The sequence below is a fragment of the Sprattus sprattus genome, assembly GCF_963457725.1.
Source record: "Sprattus sprattus genome assembly, chromosome: 1".
In the NCBI taxonomy this organism is placed as follows: Eukaryota; Metazoa; Chordata; class Actinopteri; order Clupeiformes; family Clupeidae; genus Sprattus; species Sprattus sprattus.
In genome coordinates, this window is record NC_137920.1 from 49,858,372 (window position 1) to 49,871,634 (window position 13,263).

The following is a 13,263-nucleotide window of genomic DNA, read 5'->3' on the forward strand; positions in this document are numbered from 1 at the left end:
CTTCTGCAAAAGATAAAGCGCTGTAATTCTGATTGCTGGTCTCTGTCTCTTTAATATCAACGTCTTAATATAACACACACACCAACCTTACTCTCTGGGTGGTGAAAAAACTTTGGATGGCTCTTTTCTTTTTTGGTGGCATTTTCCTATCTGCAAAGCACATGGGTCAAAAATATCAATGCTGAGACCAGACAAAAGGCTTTATTATTTTGCTGGCGAATTTAGAAGCTTACCGTGTCAGACTACTTCCAGCTCTCTTTCTACAAGTCACGATTCAAGTGTTTCTGACTGCCACTTCAGCCAATGTGAAATGGCAGTATATGGTCTCGAAGGCTCGAGGGCGCATTTGAAAACTTGGTCATGTATTGTTTACTCTTCTAGTATAGATAATAATATGAATTAGTTTGCAAATACATTGTGCAAAATATTTTTTTCTAACAGGCAATTCAAATTAGCAAAATATTGGTGGGGACAAATGTGTCTTTCCCAAACTTTGGTCGTGACTAGTCCCTATGGACCATATGCAAACCTACACCCTTGGTCTAAAGAGACCTCACTCACCCAGAGAATATCATATAGAGATAAATCATAAACTGTATACTAAGGTAATTGTAAAAACTCACAGCCCGCACATGGGTACACACACTTGCTCTCACATACAATATTACATTATTGAGGTAGAGGGATTGGAACAAATATGTGCTGTCATTGTGAGGACTCAAGAACAGATCTGTCCCTGGTCTGGCTCAGAGCCGGCCCAAACCCCTAACAGTCAAGGGCCTAATCTTTTGCAGAGTCAGACCCTATCTTGCATGTTCAAGATCAATAGGAGTTGCGCAAGAGAGCATAGGGTGACTGGGGATAAAGCAGAATGAGAGAGGGCAACAACTGCTCAAAGGTTGAGTGCGATGTGCACTGCACGACATGAGCTTGGCTCCTCTGCTCCTATAAAGTCCTATAAAGTGCTTGTATGCAGCCCTCTTGAGATGGAGTGAACTGATAACAGCGATCACCTCACTGCACAGATTGTTATCATGCATATGGCTTTAATGAACCCCTGGCATACCGCTTCACGTGAGAGGCTTCAATGGAGGGTGGTAATGGTGCAAGGCTGTTAGTAGCAAGCTGAGGTTTTTTTTGTAATGTTGTGTGAGGGTCAAATCAACAGCAACGTGAGCAAAATCAATGTGAGTCCAATAAACAGATCAAAGCAAGACAAACAAAAGTGGGAGAATTAAAAAGACCTCATGAACTAGGGGAAGTGGAATAAGGCAGACTTGCGTAACTCTGACACAGGTAAAAAAAATAAAATCCACGTATAGAGACAAAGGTCAGGTCATTCAGTTATAAACATTGATTTTCTGACTGCCACCGCTCTTTCAAAACAAGTCTTTTTCTTTTCTTTTTCAATGATATAATGTAATGCCAGACAAAAGCACAAGACTTTGCTGTTACATAGGCATTCCTAATAAGATTACCAACAGTTAAGACCACAAAACCTCTCCCTGCCCTATTGCCTTGTTGAGTGCTGCTGTCCTGCTAGAATTAAAAGGGCTTGATTGTTAATCAGTAACCCTGCAGAGTACTTAGTCAGTAACCCTGCAGAGTTTTTTTCCCCTGTGTGTGTGAGGGTACGGGGTGTATGAGGGAGTGTGTGTGTGAGTGTGAGAGAATGTGTGCACCAGGCTGTGTGCATGTTCTCCTCGAGTTTCTCCAATGAATTGACAGCAGAATTTGTGTGCCTCAATGCAACACAGAATCTCTATTGCTACCTTGTTGGGCCTTCTCTCTGTCTATTCATCCTCCCTCCCTCTCTCGGTCACTCTGTCTCTCTTTCTCTCTCTCTTTCTCCTTTTGTTCTTGTCTTCACGGGTGAATGGATGAAGCAGAGATTCCAGAGGCCCCGGGAGTGCAGTCGGGCTCACCGAGGAGACGGCAGCCAGCAGTAAACTCTTCCGCTACGGCTGGCTGCGACGCCTGCTGCCCCTGGCCTACAGAGAGGAGCTCTATCATGTCCTCATCCTGTCAGGAGTGTTGGAGACATACACACACACACACACACACACACACACACACACACACACACACACACACACACACACACACACACACACACAGGGGGCCAAACACTAGGACTCTTATGTTACAGCCCTTAACACTAGGGGTTTAGGTGGACACACAGGCAAGTGTGGGAAAGTAAGCAGAGGTGGACACTTTTCCAGTCACAGGAGACTCTGGACAAAGGGATGAATCAGTCTGAGTATTGTACAAGTGCTGATGCGATGCTAAAGGAGGAACTTCTTTGAATGTACAAAAGTATAAAATAGATACATTTATACAAGTATTACCATTACCACCGTTTTCAGGAATTTCTGATATTAAAAAAAGAATCATTACCAGTGACCATGGAATATTGCTTAGATATTAGTATTTCTTGGGGAAACTGTCTCTTTTTGTGTGTGTGTATTAAAAATGAAAACATAATTCCTCACTGAATCCCTGTTTCCTTGGCACCCTGTCTGTCTCTCTGTCCATGTTCAGCTCCTATCTCACATCCTAAACTTCCTCCTGCCCTTTGTCATCTCAATAGCGTGTGGTCACCTTGGAAACACAGAGCTGGCAGGATATGCTCTGACCAATGCGGTAATATACCCATGACCCTCTCCAAGTGGACATACGTCAGTGGCTGCTCTTGTTGCCATTACACATTTAGTTGCCCTTTCATATTTGTAGAAGATTATAGTTCTAGTAGAACATGTGTGCTTTGGATAAGCGCTTTTGTGAATGACCAAATGTAGTATAAATAATAATTAGCATACCATATCATCGCCAAAATAACACAGTTTTATCTGTCAAACATTTAGCAACCAATGTAAGACATTGGCAGGAATTTCAATGTGTTTCAACATCACTTGTAGTTATACTTGAAAACCTAATTGCATGTCCCAATCAATCAGACAATAGAAGTTTTGACATGAAAAGAGCGTCTTGCTGAAAGAACTTGCTGAAAGAACTTGTCTTCTCCTTTTGACTCCCAGACAATCAACTTCACCACAACCGCTACAGGGGTTGGCTTGGGTTTGGCCTGTGATACACTCGTCTCTCAGGTACACTCTGGGCTTACACATGGCGGTTTAATTGAAGACAGTTTTGTGATTCTAGTTTTGAGCTTGAAAAGGTAAAAGAGGAGTATGAAATGTCACTATCATGGTCAGATGTTTCCTTTGTAAAGTCCTTCCACTGCACAGATGGGGAAAGAGAGCAGTAAAGCAGTCTCATCTGATACATTACAATTTGACAGCTGTTAGAGCCATGGAGAATATTTTTTAAATTGTTTTGTATGATATTGTTATCGAATATTATCTTTAAGATATACAGTATGTTAATTTCAGTTTATGTTAATAATGTGTATAATTTGAGACCCCTTTTGTTTTGGTATGAATATGTGGTATGTCCATATCTGTGCGTAAAGACTAGTTACTGGTAGTTTTTAGTCAAGATAGTTGGATGGATTGGATGGAAGGATTGGTTAAGCATGGAGCAACACAAGGTTTTTATCACGCCTTGTGGAGATTGTGAACCCCTTTATTCCAAAAGATTATCAAAAGGGTTTTTTCAGTTGATTTTATAGATAAAGGATTTTATAGATTAAGGAAAGAATTGTAACTTTTTGCACGCATCCATAGCTTCACTCAAGTGCAGGAAGAAATGGCACAGATACTGGATTTGTCACCATAACAACAGTGTTGACAATTATGTGCCAATTAAGGGAATGACTGAAATAATTGCAAGGCAACATCTCACTCCCATGTCTGCTACATATGTATGCATGACCTATCAGTCTGTCTGTATGCTTGCACAGCATGTACAGTGATTATGTGTTTACCTTTCTTTGTTGTGTTTAGACCTTTGGCAGTAAGAACCTGAAGCGAGTGGGTGAGATCCTCCAGAGGAGCATGCTGATTCTACTGCTGTTCTGCCTGCCCTGCTGGGCCATCCTCATCAATACTGAGAGCATCCTGCTGGCCCTGAAGCAGGAACCAGAGGTGACCAGGTGAGTGCGCTATAGCACTGCCTGCTAAAGCTGACAGGTCATGGGATCAAATCATGACTCATTATGTGCTGGTAATTAATACAATAATGAGGTTATTTCCACATGGAGCACTCCTGCACACAACTGTATACTTATATCATGTTCTTTATATAAACCTGAATGTTGTGGAAAAGCTCACATCTGTTTATGTTTGGTGTTCCTTCTGTTTCAGGATTGCACAGCTGTATGCCTTGGCCTTCTTGCCTGCAGTTCCTTTAAGTCTTGACTGATCTGACTGATGTGACAGAAAACCCAAACAAACCTCTCACATCCTACTAGATACATTTCATAATGGATGAAAAAGATGGAGCCCAAGGTTTTGTGTCATATATATGTTCATACTATATTAATATGTCACGCTCACTAATCTGTAACTCTATCTGTATCTTGGCAGGCCATGTTCCTTCATCAGCTGCAGGCGTCTTACCTTCAAAATCAGGTACTGTATGTCTGCATCAAGTCAGTCTTAAAAAATGTAGCCAAGGTGGATAGGGTCAGGTTGATATTTTTCTTAAGTATCTGTGCACACGGAAAAATTAAGGAACAAGGAAATTAATATTAATGTTTTTGTTGTGTACAGTGCCACCTAGTGTTTTTTCTGGTAAAACATGTCAGTTCTTTGCTGTGGGCTCCTGAGGTGTACCGTATATTTTATCTCTGAAAATCAGTTTTTCAGTTGTTCGTGTGACAAACATTCATGTCACCTACATTCATATGACATTAACATAAAAGCTCTCTTAGCGTTGGTGACGGTATGTAGGCTACTCATGACTATGAAACTTATGAACCTTAACTGGGCATTGAAACTGGATTATTTTTCACCCAGGGCATCATATTGCCTCAGTTGTACACAGCTGCTGTTGCCAACATCTGCAATATTGCCATCAACTACATCCTCATATTCCAGATGGAACTGGGAGTAAAGTAGGTGTTCTATAAATAAATGGACACAATAACCTATTATGTATATAGCTTAAACTAAATAATAATTTGGAGAACAAAAACTACTGCTACTAGAAATGCTTACTTCCACCCAAAAACTTCTTCAAAGGTCTACAAAGTATTAAACTATTTGTTGATGTAAATCGAGTTTTTCATGTAATTCAAAATTAATTTGAAAGTTTGTATAGTATGAGGGACACAAAGTCTTTGTTGAGAGTATGGTGCAGTGAATGTGAAGGATGACATTGGGTCTCTCCCTCATGCTTTAGGGGCTCTGCTGTAGCCTCCAGTTTGTCCCAGATCATCCATTGCCTTCTCTTGTTTGGCTATATCCGTTGGAAGAAGCTTCATCTGAAGACATGGGGAGGTAAAACACACGTGCACACACTGATAAACACGCACAAACTGACACACACACACACACACGCACATTTTGTTATGCTTCAGCCTTATGCTAATATCATTTAAATGAATTCACTCAATACCTCACAATGACAAAGCCAAACAGGATTTTAGACATTTTTGCCTTTGCTATGACACTTAGCTCAAGTGTCTCCCATGTCTTGATTAGAGTAGGGGAGAGTGGGGTGAGATGTGACAGTTTTTACTTAAAGTGACTTTTAAGGGAGGCCATGACAGTAATGCTTCCTACTGAAAGATGTACATATATTTCAGGATGTTGTGCATCCTTGGGAACAATCACTTTGGATCTGAAATATAGTATTTAAGAAATATAGCTTTCTGAAAAAAAGTGGTCTTGTGGCACAACTTTCCCCCGGTGCAGGGTAAGTTGTGCCATTAAACAACTTCCCCGCAGGCACAAATCACTCCACTCTCCCCTACAGTCAGTTGATTGGACATGATTTGGAAATGCACACACCTGTTTGTATAGGGTTTCACAGCAGGGCCAAGAACCAAGAACCAAGAACCCGATGGTCCCCCCAGAGATCTGTGTGGAGATGGGTGAAGTTTCCAGAAGGACAACCATCACTGCAACACTCCACCAATCGGGGCTTTATGGCAGAGTGGCCAGACGGGAGCCTCTCCTCAGTGAAAGACACAGGAAAGCACAATTGGTGTTTGCCAAAAGCACCTGAAGGTGAAGAAACACGCTTGTTTCTGACTGACAAGATTCTCTGGTCTCCTATTGAACCAAGATTGATCTATTTGGCCTCAATTCTAAGCGCCATGTCCGGAGGAAACCAGCCACTACTCATCACCTGCCCGATACCATCCCAACGGTGAAGCATCGTGGTGGCAGCACCATGCTGTGGGGGTGTTTAGTGGCAGGGAATGGACGACAGAGTTGAGAGAAAGCTGAACAGAGCAAAGTACGGAGATACCCTTAATGAAAACCTAGTCAAGAGCACTCAGGACCTCAGACTGGACTGAAGGTTCACCTTCCAACAGGATTTGACCCTAAGCACACAGTCAAGACAATTCAGGAGGGGCTTAGGGACATCTCTGTGAATGTCCTTGAGTGGCCCTGCCAAATACCTGACTTGAACCCAATGGAACATCTCTGAAGAGACCTCAACATCCCCAAGAAGACTAAAGGCTTTAAGCGCTGCCAACGGTGCTTCAACTTAGCACTGAATGAAGGATCTGAATACTTCGCTTTGTCATTATGGGTTATTGTGTGTAAACAATGTTAGCATAAGGCTGCAACATAACACCATATGAAAGTAAAGGGGTCTGAATACTTTCTAAATGCACTGTACATGCACACCCAGACAAACTGAAGTGTGAGCGCACACAGTCACACGTGTATGGAGAAGAGCATAACTAACGATACCTGTGGTTACATTGATGTAAACAACCTTTCTCTGTGCGATATTTATCAAACACATGGATAAACATTGGCACTGCAGTGCTATCCCCCTGGCGCTCTCTTCAGATGTCCCACTGAGGGGAAGAAGAGAAAGGGAAACAGAAGCTATCCTCCACAAACACACTACTGACCCGATCACTGACATTGGAGGGATTGGGTTCTGTTTGCACCAGCGTGTGTCTGCTGAACCCAAGACCACACATGCAGAAACACATATACGCACACTCTAACTCTCAGACACACTCTTTCTCCCCGTACCTCTCTTTCCCAGACAGACAGACACACACACACACACACACACACACACACACACACACACACACACACACACACACACACACACACACACACACACACACACACACACACACACACACACACACACACACACACACACACACACACACAGTAATGTTTATGTTGGTCCCTCTGTGTAGGCTGGTCCAATGCATCTCTGCAGGAGTGGGGCTCCTTCATGCAGCTGGCCATCCCTAGCACTCTCATGACCTACTTCGAGTGGTGGATCTATGAGATTGGAGGCTTCCTCGTAGGTGTGTGCAAGTGTGTGTGTGTGTGTGTGTGTGTGTGTGTGTGTGTGTGTGTGTGTGTGTGTGTGTGTGTGTGTGAGTGAGCATTAATACATGGATGTAGGGGATGATCACTCTCCCCTCCTTCAAGAAATACATATCAATGTAAAGGATCATCTAAATCTAAAGTGATTTTTGATTTGGTTTTTAGAAATGAAAAATCTCTTTGATCTCCTCCCTCTTCCTTTCTCCACCCCTACACCCTTCTCTCTATCTTTTGGTTAGGAATGCTGGGTGAGGTGGATTTGGCAGCGAATCATGTGTTGGGGGAACTGGCGACTATATCATACATGGTAAGGGTCCACCCAGGGGTCATATACAGCAGCTTAGTCACCGCCAGCAGACCCACAGAAAGGCAGTAGTCTATTCTGTCCAGAGAGCCAGACAAACACTTTAATGACACCCATATCATGGCGGAGAGACTTATTGGCCGTAAACTGCAGTTTGGCAGATGGTATATGGTTGATTCTTTTAGGATATCCACATACGTATATATATATTTTATTTATATATATTATAAACCTTACTGTAAATATGAATAAACTTATACCCCAAGTTTCTTAAAGTAGTAGCTGTGAGGCAAGTTGAGCTGACTGCAACTGACTTTGTTCTGACTCCGGACAGACATGCATATTGCGTTTATACTGACTCTAGACAGACATGCATATTGTGTTTCATACTGACACTGTACTGGCTCTGTCAGACATGCATATTGTGTTTCATACTGACACTGTACTGACTCTAGACAGACATGCATATTGTGTTTCATACTGACACTGTACTGACTCTAGACAGACATGCATATTGTGTTTCATACTGACACTGTACTGACTCTAGACAGACATGCATATTGTGTTTCATACTGACACTGTACTGACTCTAGACAGACATGCATATTGTGTTTCTTACTGACACTGTACTGACTCTGACAGACATGCAAATTGTGTTTCGTACCGACTCTGTATTCCTCTAACTTCAGTTCCCTCTAGGAGTCCACGCTGCAGCATGTGTGCGTGTGGGGAATGCACTGGGTGCAGGGGACGAGACCAGGGCTCTGATCACATGTAAGGTTGCTCTAGTGCTCGTTGGTGAGTAGTATCTCTCTCTTTCTCTCTCCATCCATCCATCCATCCATCCATCCGTTCATCTGTCTATGCTATCTAAGCATTCCATCCATTCATCCACCATTTATGTTAAATCACTGTCCACATGAAACTAAGTAACAGTGAAATGATGGAAACAACACATTTCACATTCGGCAGGAGTGCTGGCGGTGTTTCAGGGCATTGTGATAGCTTCAATCAAGTCTTTTGTTGGCTACATCTTCACCACTGATGAGTGAGTTGTCATGTGTATTTTCATACGGGGACGGTGCCATATGTCAAAATACTGAGAGACGTTACATTTTGGCAATGACATGTCTGAAAGTTGACCTTCTTTGATTTTTTACAGGAACATTGTGGCGATCGTCTCCAAGAATCTGACTCTCTTCATATTCTTCCAGTTCTTCGACTCTCTTGTGGTTAGTTGTTTTCCCTCTACTACAAATCATTTACTGTTAAAAAAGTCATGTTAAATCATTAACCAATGGTTTGTTTTCGTTTGTTTTTGTTTTCAAGTAAAAAAAAACAAAAAAAAACAGGCGTAAGCAATGGAGGTGTTCTGTCTATAGCATCATATAATGTATTTTTTAGTTACTACTTCATTGGTCTGCCAGTGTGCATAGTACTCATGTTCAAAGCTGGCCTCCGAATATTAGGTATTCCAGCTGAAAGACTGTCACACAGACATCATAGGCTGTGGTTACACATTGCACTCCTCATCTTCATCTTCATCTTCATCTTCGAGTCACAAAGTTTATCTTCATGTCCCACAATATCAATCCATTATAATGTAGATGTTTTATATAAAGTGGGTGGATTTCTCTTTTTTTCTCATTTGCCATACCCCCTATCCTTGTTTCTCTCCCCTGGTCTGTGGCTTGGCTTTTTCATTTGTGTCATTCTACAAGCCGGCTTCTTCATCACCCTCATCTTCAAACAAGACTGGAGGAAGGTGACTGAGGAGGCGAGTATTCCATCGTCTCTATGGAGACTGATAGCAGGAACTGTTTCAAGGGTTTGGTTTCTTCTTTGGCACGCCGTTCAGAAACAGTATCAACTGATGCACAAACCATGTCATCCATTTGTATCAAGCCAGTCAGATAAAAACACCCATGTCCTTTGCCAATGACATTCAAATGTACAGACATTATTCTGATGGGATATTTATCCTTAGTGTTTGACTATGCCTTAAAACCACAGGAATATCATTTTAACATCAAAAACATTTAAACCTCTGTTCACCTCCCCCAGGCTCAGAAGCGTGCTGGGAGAGTTGGGAAGGTGAGTGTGTGGTGCAGAGGCCCCCAATCGGCCAGGCTGTGGTGGACGCGCTGGTGCCCGAGGCCTCGGAGGCCCCACAGAAGAGCCCTGACACTGGGGCAACGGTGAGAGATAGGGTAGCCCTGATGGTCGTTCCCAGTCAACCCAAACACCCACACACACCACTCCTTAGAGTAGTTCTGTTATTTGTGATGTCTCTTGAGGCTAATTTATACTTCAAACATCAATATGATTCTTTTAGTTTATCTACAAAGTATAATATGTTTTGATTATTTTGTGCACACTCAACTGAGGCAAATTAGGCTAGTCAGACAATCCCTGTTGCTAAGCTACAATGAAAGCTCATCAGGGCTACACACTCTACCCTAACGATGTCTCCCTCGTTGTCCTCGACCCCTCTCTCTGTCCCCAGGCAGCCACTGCCAGCTCCTGCTCCAAGGAGAACGGCTATGCGGCGGTGAGCACTGAGGACCAGGGCCGGTTAGAGAGTGGGAAGGATGGAGGGGAGGTGCAGACGCCACCACAGCTCCCCATCACACAGCTTGTACTACGCAGAGGACTGGCTCTGCTGGCGGCTATTTTGGCTCTGGCCGTCGGGGTGGTGATCCACCTGGAATACCCGCCGGAGCGGTTTCACATCCAGCCGGCTAACTGGACACTGGAGTGGGGCAACACCACAGCTTTCCCAACCGTCCTCCCCGATCCCACTTCACCTTCTAGGATACATGGATGAGCCTCATCTGAGTAACCTCTGGAAGGGCACTGATCCTGACTCTCAAGGATCTTTTTTAGGGGGCATGTGTTTCAGTATTTCTTTTTTGGACGTGATACTGCAAAGAAGGCCGGCATATTTTTGATACAGAGGGTTCCATTGTAAAGCAGAGGTGAAGGTTTCACATATACCTCTACACTCCAATCCCTGTGGGTACACAACTCCTCAATCCAGGGAAGGCACATGTGCTTCCACTACAATCCTGAAGAGGGCACTCTGTTGACTGCTTCTTCGATTGAGTCCACAAAGGTGGCAAAAGGTTGTTGATATTTGAGCTCAACAGCCAATGTAATGACACCCTTCCATTTCATGTTCCTGAAGCAGGGTGTTGATTGACTTGTTTATGGTTCGTGTGAGCCACTATGTTTGTCTCCCATTCACACGCCGGGACTGTGTCCAGCTAGAGGATCATGAGGAGCATTTAGCTGAATTTGACAAAAAGAGCACTGGATTAGAACTGCATCTTTAAATATTCCTACGCGCTCTTACAGTGCCCTCCACAAATATTGGCACCCCTAGTGAATATGAGCAAATCAGGCTATGAAAAAATATGTCTTGACTGTTTATCCTCTTGGTCTTTCACTCAAAATATTCACAAAAATCGTACCTTTTCATTGAAGTAAAAGTATTGAAAGAAAAAAAAAACTGTTGACATTAAATAAATATTTTTCCCCCAAACATGTGTGCCACAATTATTGGCACCCCTTATTTAATGTTTTGTGCAGCCTCCCTTTGCCAAGATAACAGCTCTGAGTCTTCTCCTATAATGCGTGATGAGGTTGGTGAACACATGGCATGGGATCTGAGACCATTCCTACATGTACCTCTCAAGATCCTTCAGATTCTGAGGTCAACGTTTGTAGACTCGGCTTCAGCTCATCCCACAGATTTTCTATGGGGTTTAGGTCGGGGACTGTGATGGCCATGGCAAAACCTTTATTTTGCAGTCGGTGAACCATTTTTGTGTTTATTTTGAGGTGTGCTTCGGATCATTGTCCTGCTGGAAGGTCCAACCACAGCCCATTTATAGCTTACTGGAGGGGGCTGTTAGATTTTCATTTAATATCTGCAATACCATGATACCATGTATCCTAACAAGATGTCCAGGGCCTTTGGAAGAAAAACAGCCCCACAACATCAAAGATCCGTCACCATACTTCATATAGGGTATGGGGTGCTCTTCTGTATGGCTATCTTTCTGTCGACGCCAAACCCACCTTTGATGTTTGTTGCCAAAAAGCTTTATTTTGGTCTCATATGACCATATAACTCGGTCCCATTGAAAGTCTGACTTACATTTGGCTAACTGTAGGCCAGGGTTGTGCACAGGAGTGTGCTAAGGTTGCTTGTGCAACTGCCCGTTTGCCCTCTTCGACTGAAGTTGCCCCTCCGAAGGAAATATATATATATATTTGCGACCAGATGATGGGGGAGCGGCAGCGGCGGTTAGTGAGAGTTTAAAATTATATTGTGAAAATTTGAGATTACATGACGGGGGCGTGCCAGCCGTGGTAAGTGAGAGTTTAAAATGATATTGTGAACATTTGCGATTACATGACGGGGGCGTGTCAGCGGCGGTGAAAAAAATATTGTGTTGCCCCATTTTTCCAGGGCAGAGCAACTGCCCTTCAAAATTCCTGTGCACGTCCCTGCTGTAGGCGCTTTAGTTTGTTGTTAATTGACAGCAGAGGCTTTTTTCTGGCAACCCTCCAAAACAACCTGTGGTGATGTAGGTGGCGTTTGATGGTAGTTTTGGAGACATTCTGACCCCAAGACTCAACTAACCTCTACAATTCTCCAGCTTTGATACTTGGAGATTATTTTGCCAGTCGAACCATCCTCCTCACTGTGCGTGGGGTCAATTTACAGACAGGTCCTTTTCCAGTCTGATTCCTTACATCTCCTGTCGCTTTAAACTTCTGAATTTTTTCCATGATAGTGGAAATGGGTATTTTCAACTGTTTAGAGATTTTCTTGTGTCCATTCCTTGATTTGTGCAGCTCAGCAACTTTCCGTCGCAGATCGTCACTCTGTTCTGGGGTCTTTCCCATAGTGATGAATGACTAATGGAATTTGGCCTGTGTTGCCTCATATTTGTACGCCAGTGGAACAGGAAGTCATGGTTGACCTCTAGGAGTTCCTTATCAAACAGGTGAACTTAAAAATGTAAAACATGACTGGAATTATACTTCAGTTAGATTTTTATTACAAGATTTTTCTAGGGGTGCCAATAATTGTGGCACACATGTTTTGGGGGAAAATATTTATTTAATGTCAATGGTTTTTTTTTCTTCAATAATTTAACTTTTTTCATAGCCTGTTTTGCTCATATTCACTAGGGGTGCCAATATTTGTGGAGGGCACTGTATCTCCCAGCAGCTGTGCCTCTTACAGTTCCTCACCTTAGACTTCTATGATTTCAGGAGCACACAGCGACTCTCGTGACTCTCTCTAGACATATGCCAGCAGAACTCCTTGACAGGAAGGATTGAAGCCTGTATGACTAGTGTGAAGACACTATTTCCTTGTTTTACTGCTCATTATTCAACACTGATTTGGTGTGCGTGTGTTTTGTTTTAATTTTTTACAACTGCCTTTTGTAGTTCAGACATATCAATCCAGACAAGTCACTGTAGATGTTTATTCATGACATC

The 13,263-nt window shown here is 42.9% G+C and overlaps 1 pseudogene across 1 annotated transcript; it reads left to right on the plus strand.

Moving 5' to 3' along the window:
• The first annotated feature begins 1,876 nt into the window (after window positions 1–1,876).
• LOC308370164 (multidrug and toxin extrusion protein 1-like) lies at window positions 1,877–10,570 on the plus strand (annotated as a pseudogene). Its single transcript has 17 exons — window positions 1,877–2,031; window positions 2,542–2,643; window positions 3,039–3,107; window positions 3,906–4,054; window positions 4,266–4,308; window positions 4,488–4,532; window positions 4,920–5,017; window positions 5,305–5,402; window positions 7,304–7,417; window positions 7,679–7,746; window positions 8,433–8,541; window positions 8,716–8,791; window positions 8,906–8,979; window positions 9,096–9,212; window positions 9,426–9,520; window positions 9,808–9,941; window positions 10,250–10,570. The product of its transcript is annotated as a multidrug and toxin extrusion protein 1-like (transcript).
• Window positions 10,571–13,263: the final 2,693 nt, after the last annotated feature.